General features: G+C 47.9%; 1 pseudogene; it reads left to right on the top strand.

Annotated features, from left to right (window-relative positions):
- Positions 1 to 6,916: 6,916 nt before the first annotated feature.
- Positions 6,917 to 15,310, top strand: LOC136577353 (sulfotransferase 1C2-like; annotated as a pseudogene).
- The last annotated feature ends 1,967 nt before the right edge of the window (positions 15,311 to 17,277 follow it).

Here is a 17,277-nt window from a genome sequence, read left to right as displayed (position 1 = left end):
TGAGGCTTTCTTACAGTATGAAGCGTGGATCCATATAGGTCTTTCGGCTAGTTTCACAGCTGTGGCAGTAGTCAGAAGCACCTGGTAGGGACCATCAAATCGGGGCTCAAGAGGGTGCTTCCTGAGGAACTTCTTGACACACACCCAACCCCCAGGCTGCAAGATATGTGTCGCAGTGTCTGCCTCTAAGTCTGGAAGAGAACACCTGTGCATAGGTTTTGGTTAGTGCTTTAACAACGGACATCACATACTTAGTCAACACATCAGATTGTAATTGTAACTACTGAGGATAGTAGCAACCTAGCCTTGGGGCTAGCCCAAACAATCTCGTAGGGAGATAATGCATGATCCCCCCTGGGTTCATATCTAACACTGAATAGGGCTATTGGATGACAGTCTTTCCAAAGTAGCCCCATTCTCGGCGTCATTTTAAGTATCGTGCTTTTTAGCGTGCCACCAAGTCTCTCCACCTTTCCACTACTCTAAGGGTGGTAGAGTGTGCAACAGGCCTGGGATACACCCAGAGCAGACATGACATGTTACATTCACCTGCGAAGTTTGTACCTCTGTCTGACTCTGAATCACTTCTGGTACCCCATATTCACAGTTTACCTCGTTCATGAGCTTCTTTGCGGTTACTTACTTGTTTGCCTTGGTAACAGGGTCGGCCTCCAACCTGCAAAGACATCAACAACAACAAGCGCATATTCATACTTCCCAACAAGTGGGAGCTGAATGTAGTCAATTTGCAATCCCTGAAATGGGTAGAGTGGTCTAGGCAAGTGTGATGTGGCAAATTTACTTCTGCCCTGTCTCACCTATGGCATAGATCATGCTAAACTGGACAAATGATGCAGCAGCTACAGAGAACCCAGGAGTCGCTCGTCCTCTTTCAAGCATCGACGTCATTGCTGCTTTACTAGGTGGGTCTTTCCGTGCGTCAGCTGGGCCATCATGGGATACAGGAACTGTGGTAGGCAAGTGCTGTTGACTGTTCACCATACACGGTTCTATTTCTGCTGCTCCCATTTTAGTCCATTTATCCTTTCCTTCCTTGCTGGCTTGTAACTGTAAAGTCTTTAGCATATCAAAGTCCAAATTCTGTCAATGTCCAAAGTTTTTGCCACTGACTCATGCTGTCAGTATCTTTTCTTCTTTCTTCCACGGCTTGAGGGCCGCTGCCTTTGCTGTGCTGTCGGCGAGGGTGTCGTCTCTCACTTCTCCATTGTAGGAATCCGTGTGAACTCTCCTCTGCCAGGTAGTAGTAGGGCCTCCATGAGACTCTGCACCGCTGCACCATTCTCAATTGGTTGTCCTGCTAAGGTAAAAAACTGTCTGGCCTTCCATATTGGGCCGTAATCATGAGCTATGCCAGATGCATACCAGGAGTCAGTGTAAAGGGTTGCCGCCTTACCTTTCGCCACTCTACATGCCTCAGTGAGGGCTTTCAGTTCCGCTTCTTGTGCTGAGACATGCGGAGGCAGAGCTTCTGCTTCTAGGACATCTTGTTGTGTGACCACTGCATATCCGATGTGGAGTCATCAATCCTCACCCTAGTACCATCTGCAAAAAGCTCAACATATGCATTGTCAACAGGGGTTCCAGTAACTGTTTGCATACCTGCAGTTTCTTGCTGTATCAGTACTAAATAATCATGTTGATGTTCTATTTCACATGGATCAGAGTCTTGTAGCACAAAATCATTTATTTCCTTTTTATTTTATTTATTTATTTTTTAAAAATCCAATAGCTGATCTACAACACCTAGATCACCTATGACCTAGATCACCTATGCCTCCCCCCTTTTGAACCAGAATACTCAATTGAAAAAAGAGTAGTCGGGTTCAAACTAGTACAACGTTGAAAAAGGAAACCAAGAGGCACAAAAACAAGCACTTTGTAGGTCAAGGTGACATTGTATGCAGCGAAGTCTGAGCGAAAATATCCTTTTTTTTCAAGTCGCAGTTAGCATTTCTAACACAAGGAGGCGCAACGCAAGCAAAATTTACAGCCACCCAGTGAAATAGCATCCAGGGAATTTCACCGTTTAACTTTCACTATCCTGTCAGAATATAATTATACCTTCAGTGTAGACTGACACTAGAATATACAAAGACATAAGGAAAAAAACTAAAAAGAATGCGGATGAATTGACATCCTACTCTGAGCAATTAAGTCCCTCTTTCTCACGTAAAAACCAAAACTACTTCGTCAAATTACGTGAAAAAGTTTGCTGGGTGACTGTAGGGAAATTATTCCATCTGTAGGATCCTTCCTTAAAGGGGTTGTCCCGCGCCGAAACGGGTTTTTTTTTTTTCAAACCCCCCCCCCCCCGTTCGGCGCGAGACAACCCCGATGCAGGGACCTAAAGAAAGCTTACCGGAGCGCTTACCTTAATCCCCGCGCTCCGGTGACTTCTATACTTACCGGTGAAGATGGCCGCCGGGAACCTCTTCCTCCGTGGACCGCAGCTCTTCTGTGCGGTCCATTGCCGATTCCAGCCTCCTGATTGGCTGGAATCGGCACGTGACGGGGCGGAGCTACACGGAGCCCCATAGAGAACAGGAGAAGACCTGGACTGCGCAAGCGCGGCTAATTTGGCCATCGGAGGGCGAAAATTAGTCGGCTCCATGGGAACGAGGACGCTAGCAACGGAGCAGGTAAGTATAAAACTTTTCATAACTTCTGTATGGCTCATAATTAATGCACAATGTACATTACAAAGTGCATTATTATGGCCATACAGAAGTGTATAGACCCACTTGCTGCCGCGGGACAACCCCTTTAACATCATCTGTCTGAACATCCATTGGAGAAGCAGGCAGCGGAAAACAGAGCCCCTGGGAACACACCATGAGAGGGCGTCCCCTACTCATGGGTTCACGGCTTCTGTCCTCCATGCATCAACTCCAATCTTCTATACACTATAAACCAGCTTAGTCATCTACTATGTCCTAAGCTGCATCTTCACAAAGAACAAAGGTTTGTTTCCCTGAACTTATCACACATCCAAGGTGGCCACATTTTGGAGTGTAACAAAGTCTGGTCAAACAAGACCTTACTTCAGACAATCTTGATGTTAGCACTAGATACAGTGGCATTGGGGAATGTAGGCCTCCCAAGTGCAGCAAGATGGCCACCAGAGGCAGAAAAGGGCCACCAGAGGCAGAAAGGCCCAGGTGAGGCAAGATGGCTGCTGGAGGAGGAAGGGGCAGGGGCTTAGTCCTGTCCCGGATCGGAATGACCGGAAGTAACGTCACACACCCTGAAAGTGAGCAAATGGGGGGAAGTAATTTCAGGATGGGGGCAGGGCTCACCACACTTGCTGCAGAGTCACACTATGTGGGGGTTTTAAACATTGCAAGTGCAGCCGCCATTATAGGGATGGGCTATAGTCAACACAAAGGCATTACATTGTTCATGATACAGGCAATACACATCCCCCACTACACTCCCCCCCCCCCCAATTCTGCTCGCGAACCCCTTTCCTACATTATACAACCTCCTAGCAATCTAAAGCACCATTCTGTCTGCCAGGGCCTCCTGCTTATCTTCTGAAAACCTTTCTGCGGTCTGTCTACAACCCAACATTCCTTTCTTTCAGCAACTTTCCTGATCCTTATCTTTGCTTGCTTTTTTTCCCACCATTCTCTAGAATTCCTAGACAACCTAGATCTATGCCGTATTCTATTCTGCCTGCTCATTCTATCCTATTTGAAATTTCTGGACGCAGTAAAACTTTACTAGATTCCACCTATCTCTTCTTACCTCGCAAATCACAATGTACATTAACTGTATAAACACAAAACAAAAGGAACAGACGGGTTAACTGAGAAATGCTCAGTGGCTTAACATCAGCCCACTCTCTTATCAGTAAAACCCCCAGTAACAAACACTGCACATTCTTTAAACAAGACCTTTGACTATACACAAAGACTGACGATTATATTCAGTGACCAAGACTAACAGTATTTGGAGTATCAAGCCGTCTCACACCACGGCTATAATCCCCGCGTATCCCTTTCCACATATGAGAACATAACACGCTCGATCATACAGGTAAATACGCCTATTTTAACCCCTGCGTATCCCTCCTTACGTATGAGAGCATATACCACGCTCGATCATACAAGTGCATACGCCTATTTAAAATTTTCCTGGCCTCGCTCTCCAAGTGTATTAGAGCAAACCGTGCACTATTACATAGGAGAGTGCGCCCTGGGCGCGCTCCCTCAGGCTTATACAGCCAAGTCCGCCCTTCTGACACATTAACCCTCACAGAATCTGTCTCTTGGTCTTGTATACACAATCTTTAACCGCCTCAGACACAACATTCACAGCATACAGAATACCACTAGACAGGTTAAACGGTGATAATCGGGTAGACAGAACTATATTACCTGCCTTTCAGTGATTTATTACTCTGGCTGTAGAGGTGGGCAGATAAACAGACAGAAGTCATCTCACACAGGTAGATTAACATAAAGCTATCTTACCATATTCCGTAGATTTTCGGGCCCCTGAGTTCTGCGTTTTATCTACCAGTCTCTGTATCTTTCCAGAATAAAAAAAAAATCACAAATCTACCCGGCCCACCAAGGGACGCCAAATTGTACTGGATCATATTTTTCTCCAGCAGGTTTCAGGGTATTCTGTAGCTTCCTAATTGTATAGTGTGCACACATAATGAAAGAAACCAATCCGACAAAAGTCATCAGCCTTGAAGCTCAACCAGCTCTCTGGAGTTACAATTCCAGAGCCCTAATTTATTGAAACACATAATACCTGCCCTTTATGGGCGTATAACAGATTACATCAGTAACGTATACATATTCTTATTCGCTGGGTCATATAGAATTCCCTGCCTCCCTCCCCACCTTCTCTCAAGTCCAGTGTACGTGTGGACTTTGTCCTCTCAGCATGCGGTCAGTTAAAGGGGTTGTCTCGCGAAATCAAGTGGGGCTATACACTTCTGTATGGCCATATTAATGCACTTTGTAATATACATCGTGCATTAATTATGAGCCATACAGAAGTTATTCACTTACCTGCTCCGTTGCTAGCGTCCTCGTCTCCATGGTTCCGTCTAAATTCGCTGGCGGCTTGCTTTTTTAGACGCGCTTGCGCAGTCCGGTCTTCTGCTCTGAGCACGAGCCGCTTCAGTGTGCTCGCCGCTACAGCTCTTTTGCGCATGCGCAGACGAGCTGTATCTTCTCGGGAGCGCGCTGGAGCGGCCATTCTGCTACCATCCTCTCTTAGAGGAAGGTGCAGAGCCGCCCAGCCCTCCAGCAGAGCTGCCCAGCCCAGCCCAGCCCAGCCGCCCAGGTAAGTGATCGGTGACGGACTGACGGGGGTGACGCGTGACTGACTGCTGCTGTGGCCCCGGAGCCTACCGCTGAGCCCCCGAGCCTACCGCTGGGCCCCAGAGCCTACCGCTGGGCCCCGGGGCCTACCACTGGGCCCCGGAGCCTACCGCTGGGCCCCGAGGCCTACCGCTGGGGAGCCGGGGCGTAGCGCTTGGGAGCCGGGGCGTAGCACTGGGGAGACGGGGGCTAGCGCCGGTTACCTGCTCCCTGGCGATGGGTGACTGGTCGGCCGCGTTCAATCCCGGGGTCCGGTCGGCGGCTGCGGGGCGTCTGGTTGTCAGGGAGACACAGCTGGTAGCGTCTCGGGAGCGCGCACGTCGGGCTACAGCAAGCGACGGGAAAAGAGCCGGCGGCCATCTTGGGAAAATTTTTATAAGTTGCTGAAACGCTGGAACTGTAAGTACAAACCAGCTAGAAAAGTCATTTACAGGGGGGCTTAGTAATGTATGCTTAATTAGGGGGACTGGGCAAAAAAAAAATTCACTGCTTCCTCGAGACAACCCCTTTAAAGTAATTCCTTTGTTGGAGAAGTTGAAGGTGGGGGGAGGTGGGAGGAGAACGCCCAAAATGCATACAAGTAAAACACACAGTATAGGAATGTGATTTAACTCTTTCCTTATGTAGTGGAGCTTTATATTAGGCTAAAGTTATAAAACACACATCTTTCATCATGCCATTGTCCTGCAATTACCATAATGAAATTATGCAGCCATTAGCCTCTACAGAGTTAAATCACTACAGCTGTGCAATACTTCTAGTTTATTACAAATCAATAGACATTTTACGCTAACTAATCTTCATGTCTACTACAAATGCACTGCTCAGATATGCTGATGTGAAGGAGCCTGCAGGCGGGTGGTGCTCCACCGCAGGCACAACGCTGCTCCTGCCTCACACTTTTGGGTTTCTCTAGTCTGGCTGTCTTGGCCTTGCGCCCTTTGGGGGACCCTACACACCGGTATACACCCTGTGAGACCCAACGCTCAACCACCTCCTAATTCCAACTGAAAAGGTAAAAGTGTTATCAATTTGGTACATTGCACACTCTCTCATTGCATCATTTAAATGCCCCAATCGGCGTTTGGAGGTCCTGAACGTCCCACTCTGCCTTCAGTGTTATCGGAGAGTTAGGATCGGTTGTCATGGCAGCCTAGGGCCTCCTGAAGGCCCCCAGGGATGCTATGAATGACCATCTATCAAGGCACACCTTCATAGATTACCCTTTCAGAACGCGGTATAATGCAATACTATTGTACTGCAGTATACTGTATGAGCGATCAAAAGATTGCAAGTTTAAATCCCATTAAAAACAAGTTTATAGGAGTTTTTTATTAAATATTAGAAAGAAAATTAAAACTTGTAACCCCCCCCCAATAATGGCACAATTTTATTTCCTAGGTCTTTTCACACATTAATACTTCAGAGTTTTCCAGCACATTATGGGGTACACCAAAGAACGGAGAAAGGCTGCAGCAGGAAGGGTTAAACAAGTTCTATAATTATGCTCTAGTCACATCCAGAGCTGCATTCTCTTCTCTTATATAGGCTACAGCCATGGCTAATCGTCCTGCGATGAAGGTGGTCGGTGGGATGCCCCTCCTAGGGCCTTTTGCAGAAAACTGGGAGAGTGTTCAGTGTTTCCAGGCCAGAGAAGAGGACTTGCTGATCGCTACATACCCGAAATCTGGTGAGACTGAGGAACTTTATACACAGGGGCGTCCCTATCCTTGTCAGTCCCAGAGTCTCTGCTCTTCAGGTAGTAGCACTGCTGGCTGGGGTATCGGTATGTGGCACCGCTCCTCTTCCACTGTCCTTGTAGCTTCACCAGTCTTGTTGCGGGTCTGACTTGTCGCTACCTCTGACCTACCCTATAAACCTGCCCTTGTGTGCTCTGCCCCGCTCCTGAGTGCTTCATAATACCATCTTTAGGCTGCCTGTCCACGGGCGTTGCGGTATCTTGCGGCAGATCTCTGCCATATGGGAGCAGGGGCTGTCAGACGGATCTCCGCTGTCAGCCTATCTGACAGATAGGCTGACCGCAGAAAATCGCAGCAAATCACAGCATGCTGCGACTTGCTGGCTGCAGCGAAGAATCGCAATGATTCTCCACTCGTGGACAGGGGGCATGCGCATACTGTCAGGGGTTGAACCGGCGACCCAGCCCCTGTGCTTGAGGGGGCCCAGAGGCCGTCCTCCACCATATACAGGTACACTTTCAGATCGCACTGTCTGCGGCCGCCTGATTAGTGCGGTCTGGCCGACAGCATGAGCCAGAGACGAGAGTAGGAGGAGGAAGGACTAGATGAGGACAGGGGAAGAGGAGGGGGGATGAGGGAAGGAGCAGAGAGGACACAGACTCGTGCACAGCATGGCATGGAGCATGGATGATGAGGTCCTCTCCTTGCTGCTTCCCTCCTGCTGACACTGTGTACAGCTGCTCTCCTCACCACAGAAGTAGTCCAGGCCCCGGGGTATCTATCTAGTATCAATCTGGCCTCATGTCCACTCGCACGCACGGATTTCACTGCTGAATCCTGCACATGCGCACCAATTTCTTTTTAAAAATCTGTCTTTCCGCATATCCGCGGCACAGCACAAAAACAGCTGCGGATACGGACATCTTCCATAGGCTTCAAAGGAAGCAGGCGGGAGCCGCCTGTGTGGCAGATCCACAGGAAAATGGAGCACGCTGCGATTCCTTCTCGTGCATGCGACCCGCACGCCAGGAAGGAATTCATCTGCATGCTTTTAGCTGCCTTACTGATGCTAATGCATCCCTATGGGCAGCAAGAGGCACGGATCTCCCTGCAGGGGCCACGCGCCAGTTTTATAAGTAAAATCTGCACGTGGGCATTGGCCCTCAGGTATAGGGAGGGGGGGGAAAGGGCCTGGGGGGGGAGGGCGGACGGCCCAAGCTGAACTTTTGCACCCAGGCCCGTGGTACGCCTTTAGGTATGCCCCTGGTTCACTGCGTTCCCTGCGGCCGAATTATCACTACAGGGAATACAATCCAAACCCGCCCATGGACCACCAGCCTTATGCCTGCATCACACGAATGTATTTGCAAAGTGTTTGCACGTACAATATGTAGTGAATAGAACCCATTGACTTGAATGGGTTTGTTTGCATAAACGCATCTGGTGTCCATGGGCGTGATGCCGGCGGTAAATCGCTGGCAAATCACGCTGTCTGAAGCTTTCGCGAATAGTTGTGATTCTCCATGGTCAGCCTAGCTGTCAGATAGGCTGACAGCGGAGATCCGTCTACCGTTTCCTGCGGTGACCGCAATGCCCGTGGACAGGCAGCCTAAGCTGCTTGACACATGGTGATTTCCACACTGGTGTGGAAGACTGGGGCAGGCAGAATAGAGAAGCTTCCTGGTCTGGGTCGGGTGCAGGGGCTATTTAGGAGGCTGCCGGCAGGGCGGGTTCCTCCTGGTCAGCTGCTGAGCGCCCTTGGCGGTCAGTGACATGCCAGCCATTTCCTCCAGTACGGCTGAGCTGTGTTCATGGTGTGCTTGATGGCAGGAGACATACCTGACTTGGTGTGGAATTATCTCTCTAGCATAACTGCACTTAACAACAAAAGTTACAGACTGTTTTCAATAACTGAAGTCGTAGAGCAGTAACCCATGACTATTGGCACCGTGCACAGTGTCAATTCCCACAACTCCTCTAATTACCATTGACAATGGGGACCTTCACATGATCATGCTCAATAGATGTTGACTCTTTACAGGTACCACTTGGGTGAGGGAGGTTGTGGACTTAATGCTCCAAAATGGAGATGTTGCAAAAAGCCAACGTGGAGCCATATTTGAGTGGGTGCCCTTTCTGGAGTATGCGGTGCCTGACATGCCGTCAGGTTAGTGGTGCCAATAAAGTTATTTTACAGTGTTTTTTGGGGTTTGAATTTCCCAACAAATGAGCAGATAACACCAAAGCCTTGATGAACCATCGGCCTTGTAGGAGTCCATGTCTTATGTTGTCATCACATTCCTTCATACATAAGTCCAACTTGTCACGTCTTCCTCAGGAACGGAGATCCTTGATGCTATGGACTCTCCCCGCGTGATTAAAACTCATTTACCCGTGCACCTCCTGCCAAGCAGCTTCTGGTAGAAGAAGTCCAAGGTAGTGAGTTCTTTGTAGACCACAGCTGATCTCACTGGAGTCTGGTTTGATATGGAGTCTTGATTTCCTTCACTTTGGTGTGAATCCCCGTTTTTCCTCCCCTTATAGCCAGGCCTTTTACATTTTCCCTCCCATGCTATAATGGCTGGCCTATAACTGTTGCTGTAGTTCTTGATTTATCAGTATAGAAGGCTTGTATGATGCGGTCTACCTCTCATTAGATTATACAGACTGGTCTATATAACAGGTCGGTCTTTCCTTCTTTACAGCCTGATTCTTTAGCTATCTGTCTTCCCCTAGAACCCGGTCCATTTTTTTGCAGTGCCTATTGGAAGAGTCTGGTCCAGTTCTTGCTTGACCAAAATCTGTCTTGTAGAGTTTGGTTCCCCTACTACAATGTATCCAGGTCTATTGGACTTGCTGTAGAACCTAATCTGCCTACTTGCCTGCAAACAGCCTATATAAAGAGTTGCACAGTCTCTTTTTTCCTTAAAGCAGGGGTGTCAAACTCATTTTCACCGAGGGCCATATCAGGCTTATAGTGACCTTCAAAGGGCCGATTGTAAGACAGTATAGTGAGGTCCTGTTCACACCAGCGTATTTGCGTACAAAATATGCAGTGAATAGAAGCCATTGATTTCAATTAGTCATTCACATGAATATAGATTTTCACAAAGCATGACCTATTATGTTACATACTACGCACCGCAATAGGCCATTAAAGTGAATGGGCCGCGCACATACATGGTGAATGCGCAGGAAACCTGTGTATTCACTGCTTATTTGCGCGCTCTTTCAGTGGGCCCATCTGCGTGTTTTTTTTTCCTCTATTGCGGAAATACGCAGTGTGTTTGTACGACCGAAACACTATTACGCCCTCGTGAACGAGCCCTAATGGTGACACCCTCACCTCCCTCTCCCCCCTATAGTGGTCGCAGTAGTCATAGTGACTCTCATAGTAGCCGCAGTAGTAACAGGGTACCCCCACAGTAATAGTAACCCCCCATAGTAATAAATCCCCGTCAGTAATATTAACCCCATAACAATATTAACCCCAACCCATATACTTCCTCCTTGCTGTCAGCACCACTCCCCCTCTGCTCGCGCTGAGCCTGGATGCACACTGACGTCAGTGTGTAGCCTGGCACACTTCCTCCCTGAGTCCTCTCCTGCGGAACTGAGGAGCAGAGGACTCAGGGGAGGAGGATCCTGGCTGCACACTGACGTCAGAGTGTGCACCAGAATCAGCGCTGCCAATGTGATTTCCAGTGGGGAGCTATGGCACCCCAGCTGGTAATCACTACAGTGGTGAGCGTCTGTCGGCACGCCGCGAGCCACATAAAATGAGGCAGCGGTCCTTGTGTTTGATAACTGTGCCTTAAAGGCACTGTCTTTTTTTTTTTTGCTTCTTCTCCCACTTACGAAAAATCTTAACTCTTATTTTTCCAACAATGTGGCTGTCTGAGGGCTTATTTTTGTGGGGCAAGTTATATTTTTCAATTCTACTATTTTTAATGTATCATTCACATTAATGTAAACATTTATATATGGTGTAAAATGGAAGAAGACACAATTTTTAATATCTTTGTTGGGAGGGAATTCTTTTTACAGTGTACACACAGCGGCAAAAATTACATGATAACTTTATTCCGTGGGTCAGTAGGATTACGACGATACCAAATTTATACATATATAATTATATTTTTTTATTTTTTTTTTGTGGGATGAACTGCAGATTCTATTGATACCATTTTGGAGTTCATACGACTTTTTGATCACTTCATTAAGTTTCTACTTGGAGATGGGATGACCAATAGAAGTGCAATTTTGCCTTTTTTTATTTATTAGTATTTAAATGTTTATTATGTTCACCATGTAGTGTTGATGTGAGGAGAGAGAACCGACCCCAACTTCTTAAAAAAAAAAAAAAAAAAAAGCAGGTACCCATTCACAATACAGGTGTTTTTCTATGCAGCCATCCGACTCTAGGATCACCGCACAGAGGTGCTTGATTGTGACACCCATGCGTATGTGGGGTGTATCTAGGCTAAGCTTTTTCTGGAGTAACTGCCTGCCAAAGAGTCTGTGGGGGGACTCCTTACCCCCCTCCTCCTCCTCCTCTGGACTGTATTGATCCTGTGTATCCTCCCTACCTCTGAGCTATAGCCTGTCAGTACGTCAAGTGACTTGTACCTGTAATACCTGTTCAAGTCTTTTTTCAGGTAAAAGTTATACTGGGCCTTAACTGTTCCTAAGGACTCGAGGTTATATATCTATATCTTTCTCTGTGTTTATTACTCCGCCGCATAGAATAATGGTATGTGGGAAAGGTTGCATCACAAGTGATATCTACTACAACACCCACACACACCACCATCATCCCCTTTATTGGCACTCCCAGCCAAAGGAGTGTTGAAGCCTGGCATGCAATCTACACTGGCCTTGGAAGCATGTCATCCCTCTGGGACCAGAGCATGGCGAGTGACACGTCAGCACTTAACCTTCCCAGGTCTTCACGTTAGCCAGGTGCTCAGGGTCACCCCTCTGGAGTGTTGCACAATCCCATCACTGCGGGGCCATTCGGGACACCCTAATGCCGATTGGGTCATTTGAATTCCGCTGTCAAAAGTGGTGTGACTGCTGCTTGCAGTTGTTGTGGATGGTGTCAGAGGCAGTTGGCCCTCGCTGTGTATGGAGCAGGATGGGCTCACCATCCATACAAACCCTGCTGCTGCTGGGCGTATATGTATGCCATTTAGTGTCAAGGAGTTAAGGTGGTCATACACGTTCAATAGCTTTCTCCCCTTCTGTAGACCCTGATCACCCCCTGCTCCTATACCCAGGGCCATCTCTCTTGCGTAGAGCCTGGTTCATAAATCAATGTGTTCCCTCATCAGGCCGATCACATCTCTATCTCTAGTTCGCCCTCCTTTCATGGCAGAATCAGTAACTTCTTGTCGCCTTTTCTCCCTGCAGATAATTTACGTGGCTCGGAACCCTAAGGATGTATTTGTGTCATATTATCACTTTTATCGCATGTCCTATGTGCACCCAGATCCAGGGACGCTTGAAGAATATCTAGAAGATCCTAAAAGGAACAGGTACAAGTAATGTATCCTCTCATTATGCTGGTAGCATAAGGGTTAACTCCTATAGGGGTCTGCAGTAGGGGAACTGGACTGCAGCCTTCTCTGGTGCAAGGAAATGCTTCCTCTACCAAACACATACCAGTTACTAAACCGGTGGTCTGCAGCCTGTGAGACCCCCGCTGTTATAGAATTACGACCCTCAGCAGGCACCTTCTAGATGTCCTGTCCATGCTCATACTTGTCCTTTCTCCCATAGTTGCCTTTGGGCCATGGAGTGACCATGTGAAGTGCTGGTGGAAGATCAGACAGCAGAAGGACGTCCTCTACCTGTTCTACGAGGACCTGTTAGAGGTAGCAATAGATATTTACTCATCCTAGGTATCCATTGTGGATTAGATCCGAGTGCAGAGCACCCTGGAAATGACCAAGATAATGTTCACTTTATATTAGACAGACGGGGGTTAGCCAAATCAGTAGCTATATTGTGCACACCAGGGGCCGATTATGGTTACCAAGGGTCTTGGCCTGTCTGGAAACTGTGGACCCCAAGGAGTCTAAAGTTCTATAATAATCTGATATTTACTACAGAGACAATACCAGAACCAAGCTCATTCCATAGATACAATAACAGAACCAAGATATCTACATACCAACCTCTAAACAAGAAAAAAAGGGCCCACCATGATCACATAGTATCACCATATAGTAACTAATACCACCATAGTGTTACTAAAGTAAGACCACTGCAAAGATCAGTACTGCTAATAGTGAAACTATATAAGAGCCAAATAATACCGCCATACTGTTATTGAGAAAAATACTATACAAAGACCAATATTGCCGCTATATAGTGGTAGATATCCGCTCTAGACAGGCTCTCTGCAGACCATATCAGTAATTACAGTACCGTTACCTCTAATGATAACAGGTTATGTCCTCTCTGACTGGAGTTGTTCACTTTCCCTTTTCTTCTCCATCCGACCCAGAATACCAAGATGACTTTACCAATTCCCCATAATGTCCCCTCTGTGGCCCTGCTTCCTAGTAGTGTCCCTTCTAAGGCCCAGCTTCCTATTAATGCCCAAATTTGTAATATTGCCCCATCTATGGCCCTAATTCCTAGTTGTCCCCATTGTGGCCCCAGTTACTACTAGTGTCCCCTCTGTGGCCCCATCTGCTTATAGTGCCCCTTCTTTGATTCTGCTTACTAAAGTGCCCAGCCGCCACCCAATACAGGCTTCAGCCTAACAATCCCACATGCGTTGCGCTGTCTGTTGCTTGATGCTGAGCGCTCTATGTAGAGTTTAACATGTCTCCTCTCTCCCGTCTCCTGCGGTCAGTACAGTGACCCAGGAAGCAGCAATGTTATAGCACCCCTGCTGCGCAGTATGAAGGTACATTTAGTCACCGAGTAACCTTTGGTTTCATAGAATTGCACAGTCCCTGTTAGTAGTGATGGGCCGGCCGCTAACGAGCCGGCTCCTGTAAGTAAACGATGGGGGGGGGGAGTAGGACTTCATGGAGCGGTACCACACACCCATAGATGCCGCTCTAAGCCCACATAACCTGCAATGATGACAGTTTTTTTCGCTTTTTGCTGAGCCAGATCATTTGGCTCAGTTCAACAAGAAGAAGACGCTGGCTGTTCAACTAGTCCCAACTGGGGTCGTTACTGCGCAGAAGAGAATTTCAAGTTATCCACTAACCACATGATAGGGATTAACTGATTAATGGGGGTCTCACCTCTGAGACCCCCGCCAATCTTGAGAACAGGACTCCCATGTCCTGCTCTCCTGTCCTTATGGGGATCGCTTCTCTCCCCGCAGTGACGTCACTCTGAATGCAGCATTGGCTGCTCATGTGCGGTCAGTACTCCATTTACTTCAATGGGGCTGATGGAAATACCCGAGCGAGAAGTGAATGTATCACTGGTATACTTATATGACCAGCGCTTCATTCAGTCTCTTCCTTACTGGGGGGTGCAGTAACATCGCACTGAGGAGGATGGGGGACATGAGACCCATCGATCAGCAAGTTACACTTTGCCCTGTGGATAGGGAATAACTTGAAATTCTTGTACAGCTCCTTTAATGATACTCTACAAATTCTGTGCAACTTTCTTACCCTTGACGTACCCTTGGATGAGGGGTTGAGGCGGTTTTCTAAACTTCTCCATCTGCTTGGTACAGGACTCAAAACGTGAGATCAGGAAGGTGATGAAGTACATGGGGAAGTATCTACCTGAGGATGTTCTGGAGAAGATCTACCAGCGTACAACCTTCAAGACCATGAAGTAAAACCACATGGCCAACTACAGCTCCATCCCGACCCATGTTATGGACCACGAGGTCTCTCCTTTCATGAGGAAAGGTACCGTCTATTTCCGCGTTACTATTAACTACTGATAGCGTGTTACTTAGGGTCACTAAATCCTGCACTTCTGCCTTTCTAGGAATTTGCGGCGGCTGGAAGAACCATCTCACTGTGGCTCACAATGAATTACTTGATGCCTGTTATAAGAGGGAGATGTCTGACACCGACCTGACCTTCCGCTTCGAGGTCTGAGACAACGACCTACTGACTGTCTCCCTTCCATTCCCAGTCTCTGCCCGCATTGCACATGGACAGACATCCTAAAGAATACTATTACTGCCCCATGACTTCTTATCACCTTTTCTTCTGTATTTACCCTCTTCCAAAAATAAGGACATTTCATGATTTATAGCAGTGGAGGAATACGTCTTCTGGCAGGTAAATGGCAGCCAATTTGTGTACGGGTCATTGCTTAAAGTCTAGGCTGGGGGCGAGGAGGTAACAGCGCTGTCGGGCTTTTGGCACCTTAATGACCCCCACACCTGATTAGGTCTGTAGTGGAGATTACCTTCATCATTAATACACGCACTAGCTGTCTGATGCTGCGTGCGATGTGCACCGTATAGCTTTTTTACTCCTCCTCCTGGCTCCAGTGCTCGGAGTACAGCGAGTATCGGGGAGAGGAGGAGTAACGAAGCTATGCGTGTAACATTGCCAGACTGCTATTGTGTGTATTAATGATGAAGGTAATCTCTACCATGGATCAGATACCAGTTCTGGAGTGATAAAGGGAGTTCTGTTACTAGATGGGGCCACACAGAGGGTCCAATTATTAGGTGGGGCCACTAAGGGTGAATCTATGTAGAGGGATCCCTTTTACTAGATGGGCCTACACAGAGGGTCCAATTATTAGGCGGGACCACAGAGGGTGTCTCATTATAAAGGTGGGTCTACATAGTGGGATCTCTATTACCAAGTGGGGCCACATAGGGGATCCCTATTCCCGAGTGTCAGGAAAATACTGAATGTATGAATATTTAGATTCAATTTCATTTTAATTCCTTCAGTCAGGAGTATACAGTGTGTGATTCTTTCAGACATGACTTCTGAACCATCATTGTTCTGGACCGAGAGCCAAGGCAGATAGTCGTGTCTGGGGAGAGGTATTTATTGGTGTATGCACACACCAGAATCAACATGTTGAGTGTGTAGTTGGAGATATATCTTGTCTTGGGTAGAGAGACGTACAATGGATGGGGGTAAGTGGTGAGTCCCTATTACCTAGTGGGGCCATGCATAGGGGGGTAGTCCCTATTACCCAGTAGGGCCATGCATATGGTAAAGGGGGGTCCCTGTTATCGAGTGGGGCAATACATTGGGGGGGGGGACCCTATTACCGAGTGGGGCCATGCATATGGGAGGGGAAACCCTATTACCGAGTGGGGCCATGCATATGGGAGGGGAAACCCTATTACCGAGTGGGGCCATGCATATGGGAGGGGAAACCCTATTACTGAGTGGGGCAATGCATATGGGAGGGGAGACCATATCACTGAGTAGGGCCATGCGTGGAGGGAGTCCCTATTACGAGTTGGGCTATGCATGGGGGCAGGGAAGTCCCTATTACCGAGTGGGGGCATGCATGGGGGGGTGTCCCTATCACCTTGTGGGGCCTACATATAGGGGAGGGAGGGGAGTCCCTATTACCGAGTGGGGCTATGCATATGGGGGGGGGATGTAAGTCCCTATTACCGAGTTGGGTCATTCAGGAGGTAAGGCGGAAGTCCCTATTATCTAGTGGGGCCATGCATATGGGGGAGAGGGGGGAGGGAGTTCCTTTTACCAAGTTGGGTTATGCATATGGGGGTGGGGGAGTCCCTAATAATGAGTTGGGTCATTTATGAGGGGTAAGGGGGGTGTCCCTATTACCGAGTGGAGCAATGCATACGGGAGAGTCCCTATTACCGAGTGGGGCCATGCATATGGGGGGTGGGGGTGGAGAGTCCCTATTACAGAGTTGGGTCATTAATGGGTGGTAAGTGGGGCCATGCATATGAGGGGGGTCCCACACATTTGTTACCTCTAAAGCAGTATCCTAGGGTGTCCGTGTATATGAGGTAATTGTCACATCCATAAAAGGGACTGAGTCTTTATTGAGCCCATGTAAGAAAAGACAACGTTTCAGTTGCTAACTGCTTTGTTAAGCCAATATGTGGTTTATTTACATTGGGGGGAGTCCCTGTTATCTAGTGAGGCCATGCATGTGGAGGATGGGTGAATCCCTATTACTGAGTGGGGAAATGCATATGGGCGGGGTCCCTATTACCTAGTGGGGCGATGCATATAGGGATGGGGAAGGGGGGGGGAGAAAGACCC

This window comes from Eleutherodactylus coqui, chromosome 8, assembly GCF_035609145.1.
Source record: "Eleutherodactylus coqui strain aEleCoq1 chromosome 8, aEleCoq1.hap1, whole genome shotgun sequence".
In the NCBI taxonomy this organism is placed as follows: Eukaryota; Metazoa; Chordata; class Amphibia; order Anura; family Eleutherodactylidae; genus Eleutherodactylus; species Eleutherodactylus coqui.
This window is presented reverse-complemented; position numbering and strand designations above follow the sequence as displayed.